Source organism: Labrus bergylta, chromosome 14, assembly GCF_963930695.1.
Source record: "Labrus bergylta chromosome 14, fLabBer1.1, whole genome shotgun sequence".
Classification (NCBI taxonomy): domain Eukaryota; kingdom Metazoa; phylum Chordata; class Actinopteri; order Labriformes; family Labridae; genus Labrus; species Labrus bergylta.
Window position 1 is genome coordinate 20,252,934 of NC_089208.1, and position 17,881 is coordinate 20,270,814.

Below are 17,881 nucleotides of genomic sequence, written 5' to 3' on the forward strand. Positions count from 1 at the left end.
AACATACGCACCTCTAAATGTGTCGTTTCTTTCGATTTTACTGATTTAAACAGGAATAAATGAATATTGCAGGATATTTAAATCTCCTGGGCGTTTCATATAACACTAAAAAACAACTTTTTAAATGCATAGAAATAGTCAAATGAGTTAAAAGTCCAAATTAACCTACTAGAATATTCAGTTAATCACTTTTAAATAGCAACTTTCACCTCTCTTTTTTAATCATTTCGTACCTCTTTGGAATAATTGATTAAAAGGCTGGTTGAGATTTTTTTTTTCTTAGTTATATATTTGAACATTTATAAATTTAAGGGAAATTTAATTTCTTTATCTTCTCAAGAAACATAAAAATGTGTATTATCCATCTACATATGAAGTCACTAAATTCAATTATGTGTGGATGTTCCTATAATATCATACATCAAAACATACATATTGCACCTTTAAATGGCCATATTGAAAAACTCTTCTTTTCTGCCATTACACTTAGACACATAGAGGCCAAGCCGCAGCAATTTAAAATAAGAACCTCTCAAGCTTTCCTCCTTTCTGAAAGCCTTCACAGTGTGTCCAAGACCAGGTGCAGGACTTATGGGTCTCAGTAGGTGGACAGAGGACCACAGTGTGACCCGCTCAGGACAGCTGCTGACATAATGAGGCCAGTAAACAAGCATCTGTCTCCAGCACTGAAAACCAACCCACTTAGACCAGGACTATTTCTCTTTCCTTCTCCAGCATTGTTAGTGTGTGCTGGGCTACTTCAAATGGTCAAACTGGTCACACCAAAACTGAGGGAACTACTATGAAATGATGGACATAATGATACTATTGAGAGTCAGTAATTTGAGGTTTTCTTTTAATAACGACGGCTGTGGCTCAGTGTTAGTCGATCGTCTCTCAACCGCAAGGTTGGGTGTACGATCCCCAGCTCCTGCAGCCACACCTCTGACGTATCCTTGGGCAAGTCACCTAATCACAAGTTGCTCCCACTGCTTCATCAGCGGTGTATAAATGTGTATGAATGGAATTAGTTACTTCTGATGGCCACTTTACATAGCAGCCTCTGCCACCAGTATGTGAATAGGTAGCCGTGACCTGTAGTGTAAAAGCACTTTGGATATAGTCAGAAGACTAGAAAACATTATACGAGCTCCATTTACCATTTAATACTCATTGACCTGATAACCAGGTTATCAAATTGCCCCATAGTAGCTGTTCTTCTTATACTCACCAGTCCTAAATTCATTTGTGACAGTCAGAAATGGAAAGCTGTGGGTCATTGACGAATCATATGAAAAAAAAAGCAAAAGCAAAGTAACAACCCCTACACAAAGTATTTATATGTATTATTATTATAGAGCCAATAACATGCAGTAGAGTCTTCCTTTTATAACACTGTAGGAGAACACACGTGGTGGCTTAACTACGGTGCGCCTAAAGGGACATAATAGCATGTGATTTTATTTGTGAATATGAGTTCCGAAATAAAATAAAATAAATAGTTTCTGACCTTAATCGCATGATGATTAACACATTAATGCTGACAAACCGTCTACAGATTCATATCTCAACAAATGTCACACATCACAATTACAATCACAATTACACGTACCTGCCTACAATGATATTTTATGCACGATTGCAGTTATTTGAAAAACAATGATAAAAGGTTCTGTTGAATAATGGCATTATCGTCTCGCCCACATCATCAGCAGGTGTTGTCAACGCCATGTGACCCGTCATGCAGTGCAAAGTGCACAGCTGTTTGTTTTCTTCAAAAACATCATTTTCTCTGCACCTGTGTGTCGTTACATCACAGAGACCCCACCCTTCTCTACAGGATGAATCAGTGGGTGGAACAGTGGGAAGATATTCATCAAACTTTGAAATATGATGTTGAAAGAGGAAGACACTGCATCATTGTCTTTTCTTTACACTTACAAACAAACGTTGCCGCCCATGACTCAAGCCGCATCTTCTGTGGTGAAAAAAGGCTCCTCTCTGTTTGGGGGAGGCGAAACGGAATGAGAAGAAGGAGAAGTCTTTTCCTGTAGTATGAGTCATTGTTGGCAACCTGACTCTCCAGTCTGATTGCCTTGTTGAGCTGCTTTTGGCTAGGTTGTGTTCTCTCTGTATCCTCTCCTGAGCGCCTGCTCCACGATATTCATGAGCTTCTGAGCTCCACACTAATCCTCCATGCAGCAGAGCGGAAAGTCACATTTGGTATATATCGTTGGAATATATACATTATCACCAAACATTTCCGCGTTTTGAATGGACACACAAGACTGAAGAATAATGAACCTGTTGTTTTGTCTGAAAAGAATTCATAACTAAATCAAAAGCACTCAATCTGTGCAAAACGAAATACCTTAAGAGGAAGTTTTGACATAGTAGACATTGATATCTAAGAATGTTTCATATTTAAGCAATTGATTTGATGATTTATTACTGAGAAAGAAAGTTTCATTAATTTTTCACGCTGCAAAAACAGTCTTTTTTAAAAAACCTTTTTACATTTTACACATATTCACATTACTGGTCAAAAAAGGCATGATAAAATCAAGAATCAGAAAACACTACTTACGCATGTAGAGGACAGGATCATTATAGAGAGTAGACGTTCCGTTTTGTCCGCAGGTTGGGCCAAAATCAACACAAAGCAAATGCTCCTCACAGAAAGTTTAAGAAGATGTATTGATATGAGGTAAATGCATATTTATGTGACTTTTTCGTGTTGTTGAATTGTTTCGCAAGGAACCATTATGATGAGAAATAACTGGGGAAGAATTTCAAAAAGCTCTTAACAATGTCAAGTGACTATTGTTGTTCAGGGTAAATGTACCTGATGTGTTCCAAAGATTGCTAGCGACTCTGCTGTCCAAGCTGCAGCGAGCAAAATGCTAGAAGAATCTGGGCAGCGAGGAGAGCAAACCAGAGAAAGAAAGGACCAAGCAGGAGAAGAAAGCAAAGCGGAGAGTACGAGCAGCGTGCAGGACTGGAGCATCGCCTTGAGGTATGTGGGGGTGCAGCTCCCTCGGCAGGGTTGTGTGCCTGCACCAGGGTTTCCAATCCATTACCAACAACCACAGACAGAGAGACAGACAGCCAGTGGATGGAGCGACACACTAACAGAACACCTGGTTGCATCGCTTTAAGTCGCAGAGCTGTTACGTTCACCTAACAGAAAAAATGATTGGCAAATATTCACACTGATTTCTTTTTTTTTTTTTTTTTTTTTACTTTTTCATTAAAATCTGAGAGGTGTAAATGAATCTAACATTGCCTTTTTGTTTTTGCATCTGCTGGGTTCATGATGAAAATGAGCTTTACACTGCATGAGGTCCACATTCCACTAAGTTAAATAAAGAGCCCCTCTTAAAATGACTCACTTCTTGCTGTTTTTTTTCAGCAGTATTCCACTTTTTAATAAATGTAACAGCGAGAAATTGTGATTTCATCAGAAATTCTTCACTTATTTGATGAGTGTCTGACTTTCATAGTTTTGTGCAAAAAATTTAATCATTTTGGAAATTCCTCCGACCACTCCTTCATGCTCACAGTGATAAATAAATAGTTCGGTAGAATGAAGCCTCCATTCAGGGACCAAAATCTTTTTATGGACTTCGTTTTTTGTGCTCATAAAGCTTTAGCACATCATGTGTTAAGTTACTAGTAATAAATAGTTGCATTTATTAGAAAATTAGTTTTCCCTCCCAAAAGTTTCACAAATGGAATGAATGGTGAATAAATGAAAAAGTCGATGTTGAGTTTTTATTTTTCTTTCGTATCAAAGAAAGTAGTTATGATAATTCAATTCAATTCAATTCAATTCAATTCAATTCAATTCAATTTATTTTGTATAGCGTCAACTCATAACAAGTGTTATCTCAAGACACTTTACAAAAAGCAAGTAAAATACCTTACTCTTTGTCTGTTAACATTACAAAAGAGCAGGTAAAAAGACCATACTCATTGTTATGTTACAAAGACCCGGATTATACTAGGTAGTCAGTCAGCACTGCTCCTATTTGTAGAAGCCAACTGGGGTATTTCATTAAATCTAGAATATGCAACGCTGCAGACAGAGTCACATGAATACGTCAAGTCAAACGTATAGAAAACCTTTCAGTCTAAATGTACATTATATTTTGGATACTGTAACTGCTTGTCTTTTATATAAATAATAATGTCCATTGGAACTATGATATCAACTGCACAATGGCCCAATATTTAAAAGATAACATATTATCCTCCTTTTCATGTCTATAAAACCCTCTATATCATCCCTGCTCAGAACAGGCTGTTTCTGTGTCTGTAACTTTAAATGCAAGTGAGCTGTGTTTGCCCACTTCGTTTTCTGGAAGGGCTTGGGTGGCTTGAGCCTTCTCGCTCCGTGCCCTATTGTTCACGGTGATACGGCAGACTCAGAGGGCAAAAGTGTCACCCACCTTGGGGGAGGGGTTATTGCCCTTTGTGATGTCAACTGCCTGTTTGAGCACACATTTTCTGAAAAGTGGAGCAGGCAAGGACAGAGAGGCTGGACTTTTCTCACTAACCTGTTTGAAGACAGGCTGTGGACACATATTACTGTCGTAAAGTGTATTTTGCATAATATGTGACCTTTAACACATGCAGCACAAGGTATCAGATCAGTTTTACTGGTCAGCAGGTTAGAGGAGAGACAACACATAAAAGGAAATATAATATTACAGAAACAACAAAATGCAGTTTAAACTGCATGCAAGTCTTTCATAAAAACCCTAACCCTAACCAATGTTTTTGAATTGTTTTTTTTACAACACTACAATAAATCTACCATTTTTTTGTTGTTACCAAATGCTATCTTAAGACCAAAATTAACAATAAATGTATTCTACATGTATCACCTGTGTCACTAGACCTTATAGCTCATTCCTCTACAGCTCCAATGCCTTTCTAAATCACTCTGAATCCAGCAGATCAATGAGTCACATCTTTGCACCAGGTGACGAGTTTCTATATTTACATGAACATGGATGTGTTAAATCATTTCAGGTCAATACCCCATAAATACTCTCTGAGCCCCAAAGCTGTGAATAAAAATAGACCCCAACGAATGCACCATTTAGCAAGGTATAAGGAACATCTGCTCAGAAGCTGAGGTGTCCCAGAAAATGTCAAGCCTTAAAACAACAAACTACTAAATTTTTTGTTTAGCTAATTAAAGTTTCAATACAAACAAATCAACCCTGTTAAAGTCAGAGAAAAAGAGTTGTTGATTTTTGTCACATTGTAGAATTTCTGTAAGTGAACTTTACTGTATGCTGTGCTTTGTTACATTTCTTACAAAGGAGAGTTAACATCACTTGATAGTCATTTGTAAGAGGCTTCATTCAAGTTTACCATGAAGTCAAAGGAAAAAAGCTGGGAAAAGTATTTGTTTGTGCATGTGTGTGTTTGTATGTTGTTGTTTTGGAGCATAGAGATTTTGGTTAAAAAAGCTCAATGAAACACGAAGCAATGCAGCGAGAGGAGGCTATTTGCTGGCTGCTGTACAGGAACACAACAAAGTCACCTAAGCCTGTCACTCAAGTGAGGCTGTGGAGAAACTGGGAATGAACAAGACAAACATTTTGCAACAGTTTAAGCTACAGTATGTCAGTGATATTTGAATAAAAATAAGATTTACCTGTTAAAATTTGAATATTTGGTAGCCCATATGCAAAGAAAGTGTACGGAAATGTTCATCACCTCAAATGCTTTTCACATCAAGGTATTATTTTGAAAGGTTTCAATAAATGAGGGCATCATGGGAGAACAAATAAGACAGCCCTGTAAGCAGCTGTGTTAAGTGATTTAAATGGAGTTCAGTAAAGTTCAAGCAGGATAACTGGTAATACTCCCTCACTTGTTCATGCTTTGCCTCTACCTCTCTTCCACTCCCTCTGCCCCAGTGCTCTGGTGATCAGCTGACTATGGGTGTTTACTCTTTAGGTAATAAACTAACCAAATTCTGCCATAACCTCTCTCAACCAATAATCCAGCAGCTGTCAGATTTTAAAATCTGTTCTCGCCCTTCCACAGTCAGTTTGTCGTTTCAGTGCGATCGTGGATCCTCCTTTGCCTCAGTCACCTTCATTCAAGCTCAGCAGAGTTAAGATGAAGCCTCAGAAACACATCCCTCATCACATCTTGCATTCTTCTATCATCACCACCCACACCAGTGTCTAGACTCCATTAGGGGGGGTATCCTATCCTGCTGTTGGCCTCGCTACCCCTCTGAGTGCATGAAGTCATCACGATGGAGTCTTATCGGAAAAGACATTGCATATCTTTTCTCTTTTCCGAAACCTTTAAATAAATAAGTATTCATTAGTTAAACATTTAAAAAACAAACGCACTACATCTGCAGTTCTGCAGCCAGGTAAAACACTAAAAACCATCGACACTGAGGACATACATGTTAACTTTAAGTATCGCTCGGTAAGAAAACTAGTTTTCTGAAAAATGGGATTCTGAATGTTTGGTTTTTTCGATTTCTGGTCTTGAACAAATAAGCATTGTGTTATCAGTAAAAGGTAAGCTGCTTATAGTTGTTGAAATATTCCCCTTTTTTTCGATTAAGTCAAAGTATTTATCATCTAATACATACATTTTCTATACATGTATTTTGTGTATATGTTAAAGCAACTAATAATTACCTCAATAGAGTTAAATAAATAAATAAAAATGCTAATGTTCTATCACAACTACAATTACAATGCTTACATGTTAATATTCATTCAGGTTTAATGGTTACCATATCACATCATAGCCTGTACATCATAGCTACGTTGGCATCTAGCATTGGTTTCTCTATGAGGCCCTACTTCTTAGGAGTGAGGGGTTATCAAAGCTTAACATTCAACACTTGTGGTGAATCCATTAGCTGGTGATTGAGCGAGCAAAACATTGTGTTTTCCACAGAGTGAGATTTCTTTTCTGGTGGTGACTGACCACAGCTGTTTATCAGACTTAAGAAGCCAAAGAGATTTTGTGAAACGTAGCGGACTCAGCGCTCGCTTGCCCCATCTTTAGCGAGAGTGACGTGTGACAAACACGTACATGCTCAATTTATAACCACTCTACTCATGGCTCCAGTCCACCATAATCTCTCTGGGGAAAAGCCAACATTGATCCTGAGCTGTATGCATATGGCTGACTAAATAGATAGATGTATGTTCTGTTTTAGCATGCTGGTTATTTTAATAAGGGATAAACAGTGTGCCCATTTTGAGCTGATGAGAGGGCCATTAAATATTTGTTCATAAACCCAAAGTCTGGGACAATTTGGAATTTGTACATGATATTAGTGCTATAAAAAAGGTAAATCAACAATCAAAGACAATAGGTTTTATCTTCTCAGGGCAAGGCATCCAATTGTTGATTATATAGTTGATCCTAAGAGGAACTGCTGCAGGCATGTTTAAAATCATGATCCTGTCCTCTCTGATCTTGGTGTGAAATTACCTGATTCTTTGCAAGCAAGACACAAAAAGCCACAATAGCCATGGGATGTTAGTTTTGCAACTCAGCTACAAATACATTCACTATTGCTTAATAAATCCATGATAGATCCTTCTTCAGTCTTTACTGTGTTCCAGGAAAAAGTCAGAGATGCAACACTGTGTTTTCCCATCTGACCGAGACCTGGAAAAATCTGTCCGACAGAGCTGTGGAGAAAAGAGTGGGAGCAAGATAAGACACAAAGAGAAGGACAAAACTCGGGTGGAGACACAAAAGCGGGAGTGTGTGGGGCATCTCATCTGGGTATAATTGGCAGTCTTTGTCGAAGGGGCCTTTGATTTCACACGCAAGTCTGGTGACTCAACCACAAGAGTGCAAACAGTGAAGAAAGAGCTGATCCGGAGTCTTCTGGTCAACTTCCCCTCCCCCTCCCCGTCCCTGCAGACAACTGGCTCACAGCCTGTTTGCCTGACTGTTTGCCCCCAAGCCACACTACATACCTCACACCAGCGTGGACACAGCACCCTGCTACAAACACTCACAACATCAAGCCTTTATCAATTCCTCAGAATATTATTAGTACATCTCCTCAGAGGATAGGTGGAAAAACTGCTGAAACAAAAGTTCTTTAGGGAATTTGCAAGAATCTTACTTTTTGTATTTGGGGTCATTATTTTTGGGGTTACTTAATCAGCTGTCATAGCTCCTCAGACTAATGTTTGTAGTGTAAATACTACTTAGTTTTTAATATATTAATATGCCTTTAAAGAGATTTATGCTGTACTTGGACAACAAGATGCTAAATTCAGTTTTAACCCCCGTAGTTCCTGATGACTAATGTAGGATCTGGTTTTGGGCCTTTGGTTGTTGCCAGTTTTCAGCGCAGATAATCTGCTAATTTCACGGTTTAAAAGATAGATTCTTAGACTTCTCAAACTGTTCACAGACTAGAAGGAGCTGTCTAAATAGTTGTGTATCATATTTTCAGTGTAAAATCTGGATGTTTGCATCAGTATTTTCACAGCAAGAAGTCATTAAGAGAAAGCAGATGTAGCCTATAGGTTGAGTCTCTAACATTGTATATCGAAGCTATGCTTAACCACGCATTGTAAAGCTTTTCTACGGCTTGTTGGAGTCAGTCTTCAGTATGTCTAAATCTCCTTCCCTGTAAAATCACGTTCACAAGGGATCACAAGAGGATGCTCCATCTGGGAAACAAGACAATCTTCAAAATACCATGAAGTAGGCAATGTGCCATTTTTGGTTAGATTTTGTTCATGTGTATTTCATATCTTAAAGTGTGTGCTTGTTCAGAGAAGAACATCTGTAAAAAGTTTCTCCCTTGGTATGAAATGCAACACAATTTAGATTTGTTCAGGAATGGGAGCTTTGTAGTTTGAGGCAGGCCTTACTTGTAGCTAAGCCCTACAAGTTAATGATTTTGAGTAGGCGTTGCATTTGAAATGCTACATGAGAAGCATTGCAGCAGCAGAGTCACAGCAACATGAAAAAATGATGAGTGCCGCAGAGCATGCAGAGCGAAACAGCATGGACACTTTTAACAGACGTCCTTATGTGCGTGTCCGCTGTATGTTGCACCTTCTGCTCACAGCAGTCTAAGCAGAGAGACACGCACACATGGAAATGTACGTATTTGTTTAATTTATTATTAAATAATTGATACAACCTATTCATGTACCACAAAGGGATTATTCTTGATTCATTATTCATTATTTAAGGAATCACTACCTCTTTGTAGTCACCAGAATCAACACAAAAATCAGTTCCTTTTATTTGCTTTAACTCAGTTTGAAACATGGAGATTAATTCTAACTAATAAAAACAACCAACAAGCAGCAAAAAGTTGGTTTACAGCAATTCAAGGGATATAGTGCTCAAGCCTTAGCATGTCTTATTTAATACAGGAAAAAAGGGGGTAGATATGGTGGTAACTGTTGGGGAACAGATTTATCTGCCATGGGGCAGCTGTGGCTCAGTGGTAGAGCCATACCTCTCTCAACCAGCAGGTCAGGGGCTAGATCTCCAGCTCCTGCAGACACTAAACTCCAAATTTGCTCCAGCTGCTTAAGAATGTGTATGAATGGGATTATTTTATACTGATGGACACTTAACATAGCAGCCTCTGACATCAGTGTGAATAGTTAGGTGTGACCTGCGGTGCAAAAGAATAGTCGGAACACTAGGCAAGGCTGTACAAGCTAAAGTCCATTTACCTTAAATTAACACCATCAACACAAATGTTCGGTCTTATAAGGAACATGCCAACTTGTGTGTAAAAAAAAGAGGACTATTTTCCATGAAAGAAGTCTAGACAACATCTAGGTTAAGATGTCTGTAGATTTAATCATCTCATGATTTAAAACAAAAAGCGGTGTCTCCAACATTTAATGTTTTAAAGTCATTGTTTTGTATAATAGCACCTTGTGTTCAAACTGTGGATAAAGCATCATTCACAACTGCTCCTTGAAACTGACAAGTTGAGAAAACAGGTAGACCAATGAATAAACTCCTGAGAGGGGTAAATGATAACCTGCACCCAAGTGGACCCACTAAAAGAAAACAACATTTGTATTCATTTTTTTGTATAGGCCTATGACAAATACACCTTAAAAAGTGATTTTTTTTTATTTTTATTTTTTTAATGAATTTGATTTCATGAAATATTCAGTATGTCTCTAAAGGTTGTTTTTTTTAATCCTATGATGCACTTAAAGTATCATGAGTAACATACGGAAGGATCTACTAAAACAATACTATCCTCAGCCCTTCTGCTCAATATGCTTTCAGTGCTTGGGGGAGAGAAAAAGGTGCTGGAGCTCTGGTAATAAGGGAGCTAAAAGGTGGAACGAAGGGTGGTGGGGATGTGTGGTGATGGGGGGCGGCAGGGCGTGAGGCTGCGTCAAAGCTATGATTAGCGCCGACCACGCTACGCTCCTATTGATTGGCACAGTGGAGACACTGGGCTGCCTTCCACCACACTCTAATGAGAAGCTCTGACCTCCACTAGTCAGCAAGGTCACCAAAGCCTACTGTAATTGCACTTTCTCTAATGGCGTCAGTCACGCACGCACCCCAACCCCAGTAATGACAATTACCATAATGTCACTCGCCTCCACAGGGGCCTTCCAATCATCCGTCATTTTAGGGAGAGGAGATGTTAGTCAACTTGCTGCAGGAGATCCAAAGAGATCAAATGATATTCGATGGATGCTTCTCACATTTAGACCTGTTTCTTATCAATAATGCTGCAACAGATTTGAAAGACTTATCCTGCTCCACTTATCTCTTCATTTGGGATAGTGATCAATACTTGGCCATTTCAAGAACACCAAAAAAAATAGATTTTTTATAACGGCAAAAGACCTTTCCCAGTTTTGGTTTTGGTGTTTTAAAACCTGAATTTATTTTGGGCCTTTGCTAATGACCACACATTTTTGAAGCACATTTTTTCCATTTTTCAACGAAACACAAAATCTAATAATAATGCTTACTATAAATGCAGATCATTTCTATAATCAAGCTCAACCACCAAACAAACCCTAAATATATATGATGGATGTTATCCTCTTTTTCTCAATAACTCATGCAATAGTCTGTACTAGTTTTACATACTGTGGGGGGACCTTACAGGAATTCAAACTTCTTTTACGTGTTCAGAGATGGATATAGAAAAATGCCATTAAAAATAACATGAATGTGCTTAACTGAAAGTGTTAACTAATGTGTGCTCTTTGATGTTCTTTGGGGAGCAGGGGAAACATAGCTGTGGCTGCAGTTTGATACCAGCCTTTATGGAGGGTACAGTTGCTGCACGTGGTAAAGGTGAGGTCATGAGCAGGTCAAGAGGTGGAGATAAGTAGGGCGGACTGATGTGATAATGAGTGGAGCACTTTATGAGTCGGTCTACGACAGCTGCTTAGAAGAGAGGGTTGCCAGGAAGAGGAAGAAGTCCACGTAAAAAAATGTGCAGATTGCTTCTTGTTTGTGCCTCTTATAGTAGTTATTGACAATATTAACAAAGCAGCCATTTTCCTCCAACATCAGGCTCAGGGTGGGAAGCTCAAATGCTGTTATGCTGCTTTACCACTGTGTTCCAGGTTGTAAGTTATATAAATGTAGGAAATCCAACAAATCGTTATAATTTCAGCATTTCAAAAATGATTAGCAACTGCAGATTGAACTGTGAACATCTGACAGTGGGTCATATTCTAAAAAAAGGCAACTGCTAGTAATAGTTCTCTGATGGTAGCTAATTTACTATTGAGAGAGAGAGAGAGCGAAAGAGAGCTAAGTAGAGAGAGACAGAGAAGGATTTCAAGACATGGCTATCAAATTGCAACCCTTCTAAGAAAGTTAAAATGCAAATTCACTGTCCCTCTGTTCACAACCATTTCACTGCCAAAGAATATGAATATGGTCCTGGTTTTTTAAAATAGATATGATACGTTTTTTCCAGTTTTGAAGGAGGAGGACTTATTGAACCTTCATTGGAGGAGCAAAAAATATCAACATTTTGCTGATAATAACATAACTAAAGAAGATATTTTAAAAGTCTGACCCGTACCATCCTTGGGACGGATACAAAGTCACCGTTATAATCAGCCACTTGACTTACTCATCATATTTCTCACTTCCATTTGATAAGCCTCACACATAACGAGAGACAGAATGGCTCCCCGTTGATTATCTAAACTTGTCCCTGTCTCTCGTTACACTTAATGTTTGTATGATAAAAGCCACTCAATGAATTTTGAAGCTTAAAAATAGCTACTTTCAGTTCAGATTATAATGGAAGTGCCTGTATTTGGTCAAAATACAGTTTATAAATATAGTCGGTTTGTTTGTTTATTCCCACCTGATTGCTTTAGCAGAGAATATTGGGTTTCCTGTACAACAATGCCAGATTGCACTGTGGGTGTTTTTAATGGCCTACTGTGTTTGGGCCTGTGTCGGAAGATCAATGTTTCTTTTTTTCTACAATGTATTTAGGTTCTTCAGTTGGTTTTAATGTATAAAATAAAAAACAATCCTAATGAAACAAAAGTAGTTCAATTTGAACTCTTTTTAAGAAGTGTTTCAAAGTTTTTTGACATGAAAAAAAACGGTATTTCAATAATCATCCCGTCATGTATTGTTTTATTATTTTAAAGATTGGGTTTTGGGCTTTTTGCATTTATTTGGATAAGACAATGGATGGAGTAGGAAATTGGGAGCGAGACAGTGAGGGATGACATGAGCGCTGAAACAGGCTGGTGGCACAATTTTTTTTAAAGCTTTTCTCCCTCATTGTGTTAAAATCATGCATTTAAAGAAAACAGTGGTATGCTTCTTAAACCTCTGAAGTGCAGTTGTTTTTTTTGAGGGAAGGTGCTGCTTTTTGTAGTGTAGTGTTGCTGCACTGTGAGCAGTTAGCAGTAGGCTAATTGTAGCCTTACAGTTTAAATGATTAGCTCGTCTTAATGATCTGGAGGCAGAAATATCTGACCGTAGATGTTTCAGCTAACTTGTTTTGCCCCTTTTTGATCGCTTTGTTGCTGATGACTTCTGACAGATTCTGATGAATGGTTCTTTTTGTGATTCCTGTATTTATGTTCATTGTTGTTAAGTGTTTTATGTCGGAAACCCTGTAATTGTGCTGCTGCCTGTCTCGGCCAGGACGCTCTTGTAAAAGAGATTTTTAATCTCGATGAGACTTTTTCCTGGTTAAATACAAAATATATGTTTTACCAAATAATTGATTTAAAAATAACCAGAACAAGAGACAGCTCAATAGAAGTTAGGGTCAAGTGATTTAAGACATTAGCATAAGTAGCCTAATGGCTTAACAAAAATCTTAATTGATCTTAATCTTAATCGTAATCTTAATTTAACTAATGGTTCAGATACAGAGCCTCACTGCAGTTAAACCGTTGGAACAGCTAGCTAACTAGTTGAACAAATCAAATAAAGTTTAAGACAACATTTGAAGCTAGTTGTTGAAACAGTTCGCTATAAGTCATAATCAAATGCTTCATCTAATAATCTTAAATCATAAATGGTGGTAAATAGCTGTTATCTGATGTGTTACGTAACCATAGGAACAGTTGAAACAGCTAGCTCATGGGTTGAAAGAGTTAGCTAACTCAATGGATGAACTTTGAAACCTTTTGCTCATTGTTGAAGGACTAAACTAAAATTAAACAGATAGAACAGGAAGCTAACTATTATCAATTTAAGCAAGTGATACAGTAGGTGAGTAATTAAAGTTTGTCTATGTAGCACTTGGCCCAGACATAAGTCACAAAGTCTTTTACAGGACACAGTAATAGGCTATAGAAAAGGTAAGACACATTCACAGTATTTCTTTGGAAAGCAAGAAAGGGAACTGTTTCGTTCCCCAGCACCTGCTCTTTATGAATTAAGGTGAGTACCTTTAATTTGGGTCATGTATTGTAAACCAAAAGGAGAGTCTTAAGAGTGTATTTAGGTCCTTGCTTTGTAATACTTAAGCCCCCCCACCCCCCCTCATAATATTTTCTACTCATGAATTGAGGCAACTTTCACAGATCTTGTGAAATGGAACAGAGGCTGATTCAGAAATCAACATAAATAGTTCAATACAGTCACATACATCATCACATTTTACGGGGAGACTGTGTGTAAAAGCAGAAGCAGCGCATTGAAAGGGAGGGGTGGTGCGGGAAAAGATTCACAAACACCAATCGTTGTCATCGTCATCAGCAGCAGCCGTGTGAATGTGCTGCAGGAAAAGAGTGTGAGCCTTTTTGGCTTTAACAGACCGACTTATTGTCAGTCTGATTGTAACATGTGCTCATGGGTCAGCTGATAGCATGCATGACTGGGTGTCCTTTATGAACTGCTCTGGGGTCCATTATATCAGGGTTTGGACTTTTGAGACTTAATCTAGCCCCATCTACAGGTGAATCAGACCGGTTCATCATGGAGCCAGGCTGGAAAACTATTCATTTAAAAGAATGCCTTCATTGAGGCAGCCTGAATAACTACAGTGTTTAGTTGATACCGTTTGGCCCTCTTAGTGTGATTCTAGTTCCCTCTCTAGGATGGATTATTATTGTGTTTTTATTTTAGCAATATGAAAAGGTTAAAGGACATTTCTGTAGACAAAAGGTCACCATGGTGGCATGAATGATGGCAAAGGTTTATGCAGTTGGGCAGAAAACGTGTGCTTCACCTCTCGGATTTACCACTGTGTCTTTAATTTCAGAAGGTTCGTGTATTTAGGTGAGAGTCAGGGTCATAAAGAAACTGAGAGGGAGAAAGAAAAAGTAAAAAAAAAGAAAAGAAAAAAAAGAAGGTGGCCAGGGTAGGTGGTAGCTAAATCAGTGAGAGCACAAAGAGGCAGGCGTCTGAGAGGTATTGACCCTCCATTGATCGTCAGAAGCTGCGTGCTGGTATTGACCAGATAGAGGAGAGACCCGGGGAGGCTGCACACAGCTCCACCGCTGAGAGAGAGAGAGAGAGAGAGAGAGAAATAACAGAGAAAAACAACCATATACACTGCCTACTCTGACCTTGTGGGCCATCGCTGTCCTACAGCCCACACCACTCTACCCCCACCTCACACACACACACACACACACACACACACAGATATATGTGTGTGTCTGTGTGCGGTGAGACCCCTGCAGAGAACTATGCAGAAAGCTTTATCTCACTGAGGCCATTTCCTATCGTGCTTCTTCCGAAGCCTCGCTGTTGTGCCGGTAAACACTGCGGCAGTTAACCGTCCACTGGGCCTTCTGCTGCTCCTGATACACACACACACACACACACACACACACACACACACACACACACACACACACACACACCGACACACAAAAGCCCCACACCTCCATACCGAGAGCTTCACCTCTAAAGTCATCAGCAAAGGTCAATATCTGTGTTATGATCCCGACTTTATGAATTATTACCAAGCAGACGGGTCCACTGTAAACAAAACATTTGTATCCTCCCCAAACAAAGAACAATTACTTTTTTTTATTTACAGCATAGTCCAGTGAAGACTAATTCAAAGATCCCTCAGCTTGACAACAGGTGTAACGGCCATTTTCCCAGAGAAATGTTGATGCTCTTACAGTTACTGGCAAGTAAAATGTGAAGCATAAACTTGGAATGTTGATATGTGGTGACAAAGAGGAAGCAAGGAGAAGGCATAGAGAGAGAGACAGAGGGTGCACACAGTATTTTGGGACTAATGGCCTTAATGCAGGTCAATAAACAAGCGCTTTTTATTCGTAAGATGTGTAACAGTGCCGAGCAGCAGCAGTAGGAAACCGAGCTTGCAGCTGCAAAACCACGAAAGTCGAAGGGTAAAAAGCAGGGGGAGAGGAGGGGGGTCATTAAAGTGAAAACCAGGAGCCACATGGGAGGGAGAATTTTAAATGACTCCCCTTGTAGCGAGACCAGCCCAACAGAAGGACTAAACCTCTCTACCTCTCTCTCCATCCATCTCGCTCTCTCCCTCGCAGAGATGCAATTAATTCGGATAGAGCGTGCCAAGTGTGCAGAGATAGAGCGAGCGGGATGCGCCCTCGCACATGCCGGAGGGAGGACAGTTTCACATTCCCCAGAACAAATACAGATTTGGGGGCTTTCAGTCCGGCACGTCGTGACCAAACTTCATCTCATCATTTCCACCTTGTCTCTCAGAGTTTTTCAGCGAGAGCTCAATCCTTCAGCAGCCCTGACAGGGAAGAAAAAAAAAACCCTCCCTTCTCCCTCCTGCTCTGCCGCAGTAACACCACCCAAACTTTTTTTTATATACCAACTGCACTCACAATCAGTTTGAAATAACAACACATTAACCCAGATTTTACACTGACTGTGAGAACATTGAAGTGGAAACATTTGTGTTTTTTTGATTGCTGGTTTATATCCCTCTTTCCAACACACAGTTACACAGCTGTTGATATTCCTCAAGGCCAGGACTGCAGGTGGGAGTGCCCGGGGTTGGGAATGGTGTGTTGGAGTGTGAGTCATGTCATGGTACACAAAGCACGTACCATGCAAAGAGCAGGAGGGAGTGTAGCTCAGGGCCAGAGAGGCCATCGATACCAGGGAAATTGATCGTAATCAACCAAGTTACAGAGACTGAGCAGGGATTGGCCAACGACTATCTTTCCCTTCTACTTCTCCTCCTCCTCTTTCCTTTCCCTTGACTTCTCCCTCCATCTCAAACTGTGTGTCATGTTGCAGGTCTCTTCAGGCTAAAGCAAAAATCTTACAAAGCAGATGAAAAACAAATGTTTGTTGTAAAAATCTCAAAACAAAATAGTGGAAGATGCGTTTGTTCCTCCAGCCACACCGAAGAATCCCTCATAAGTTGATGTTTTTAAGCTTTGTCACTTTATTTTGTTGTACAAAACTTTGTTTGATCAAACAATAAAGAAAGGAACCACGCAGAAAGAAAAACTGCTCTCGAAAATCAGTGGCATCTTCTCTGCTGCGACTCCACTCTAATTTCTCATTTGAAGACAGCGGCATACCTGGCAGTGCAGATGCACCGTTCAAAACGCTGGCCCAATTATAGCATAACACCTAGCCTTATGGTTTCCATGGCTGCACGATGCATTTTCCCGCGGGATGCAGCGTGGAGAAACGAGTGTCTTATCAACCATCACCCTGGTAATAACACTCCCTCCAGCCTTTGCCGCATGTGTCAGACCTTAACGAGAACCCTGGGTGAAATCTCTCTCCCAGTCCAGCCACAGCCATTGATTTGGACTTAATCTGTTCCCACATGTTCTCGTGGGGGGGTGTGTATGTGTGTGTGTGTGTGTGTGTGTGTGTGTGTGTGTGTGTGTGTGTGTGTGTGTGTGTGTGTGTGTGTGTGTGTGTGTGTGTGTGTGCGTGTGTGTGTGTGTGCGTGTGTGTGTGTGCGTGCATGCGTGCGTGTGTGAGAGACAGAAAGAGACAGAAAGAGACAGAAAGAAAGGAAGACTTAAAATAATAAGAAATGGAGAGTATCCTTTTTTTTATTCTGTTCCGATGTGTACATGTTCATGTTTGTAAAGATTTAGTGCTTAAGAGTTATAAATTGTGATTTTTATTTTTTGCTCTGTTCATTTGTGTGTATCTTTTCTTCTGAATGAAATTATTGAAACCACATTGTTTTATTTTAAGGTATAACATGGTTTGTTGTGGATTTTCTTTTAACAGTGAATATTGTACCATTGAATTGTAAAAGAAAAAATCATTCATGTTTATTAAGCCTTAAATCTTTTTGCAGAATGTTTTTTTTTTTTCACCTAAAAGAAAAAAAAGGTATTTAGCTTTAGTGCAGATTCAAACTCCATGGGTTTTGTTGTCAATGGCTGGAACAGATCTTGGCAGTGTGTTAAACCAGAAT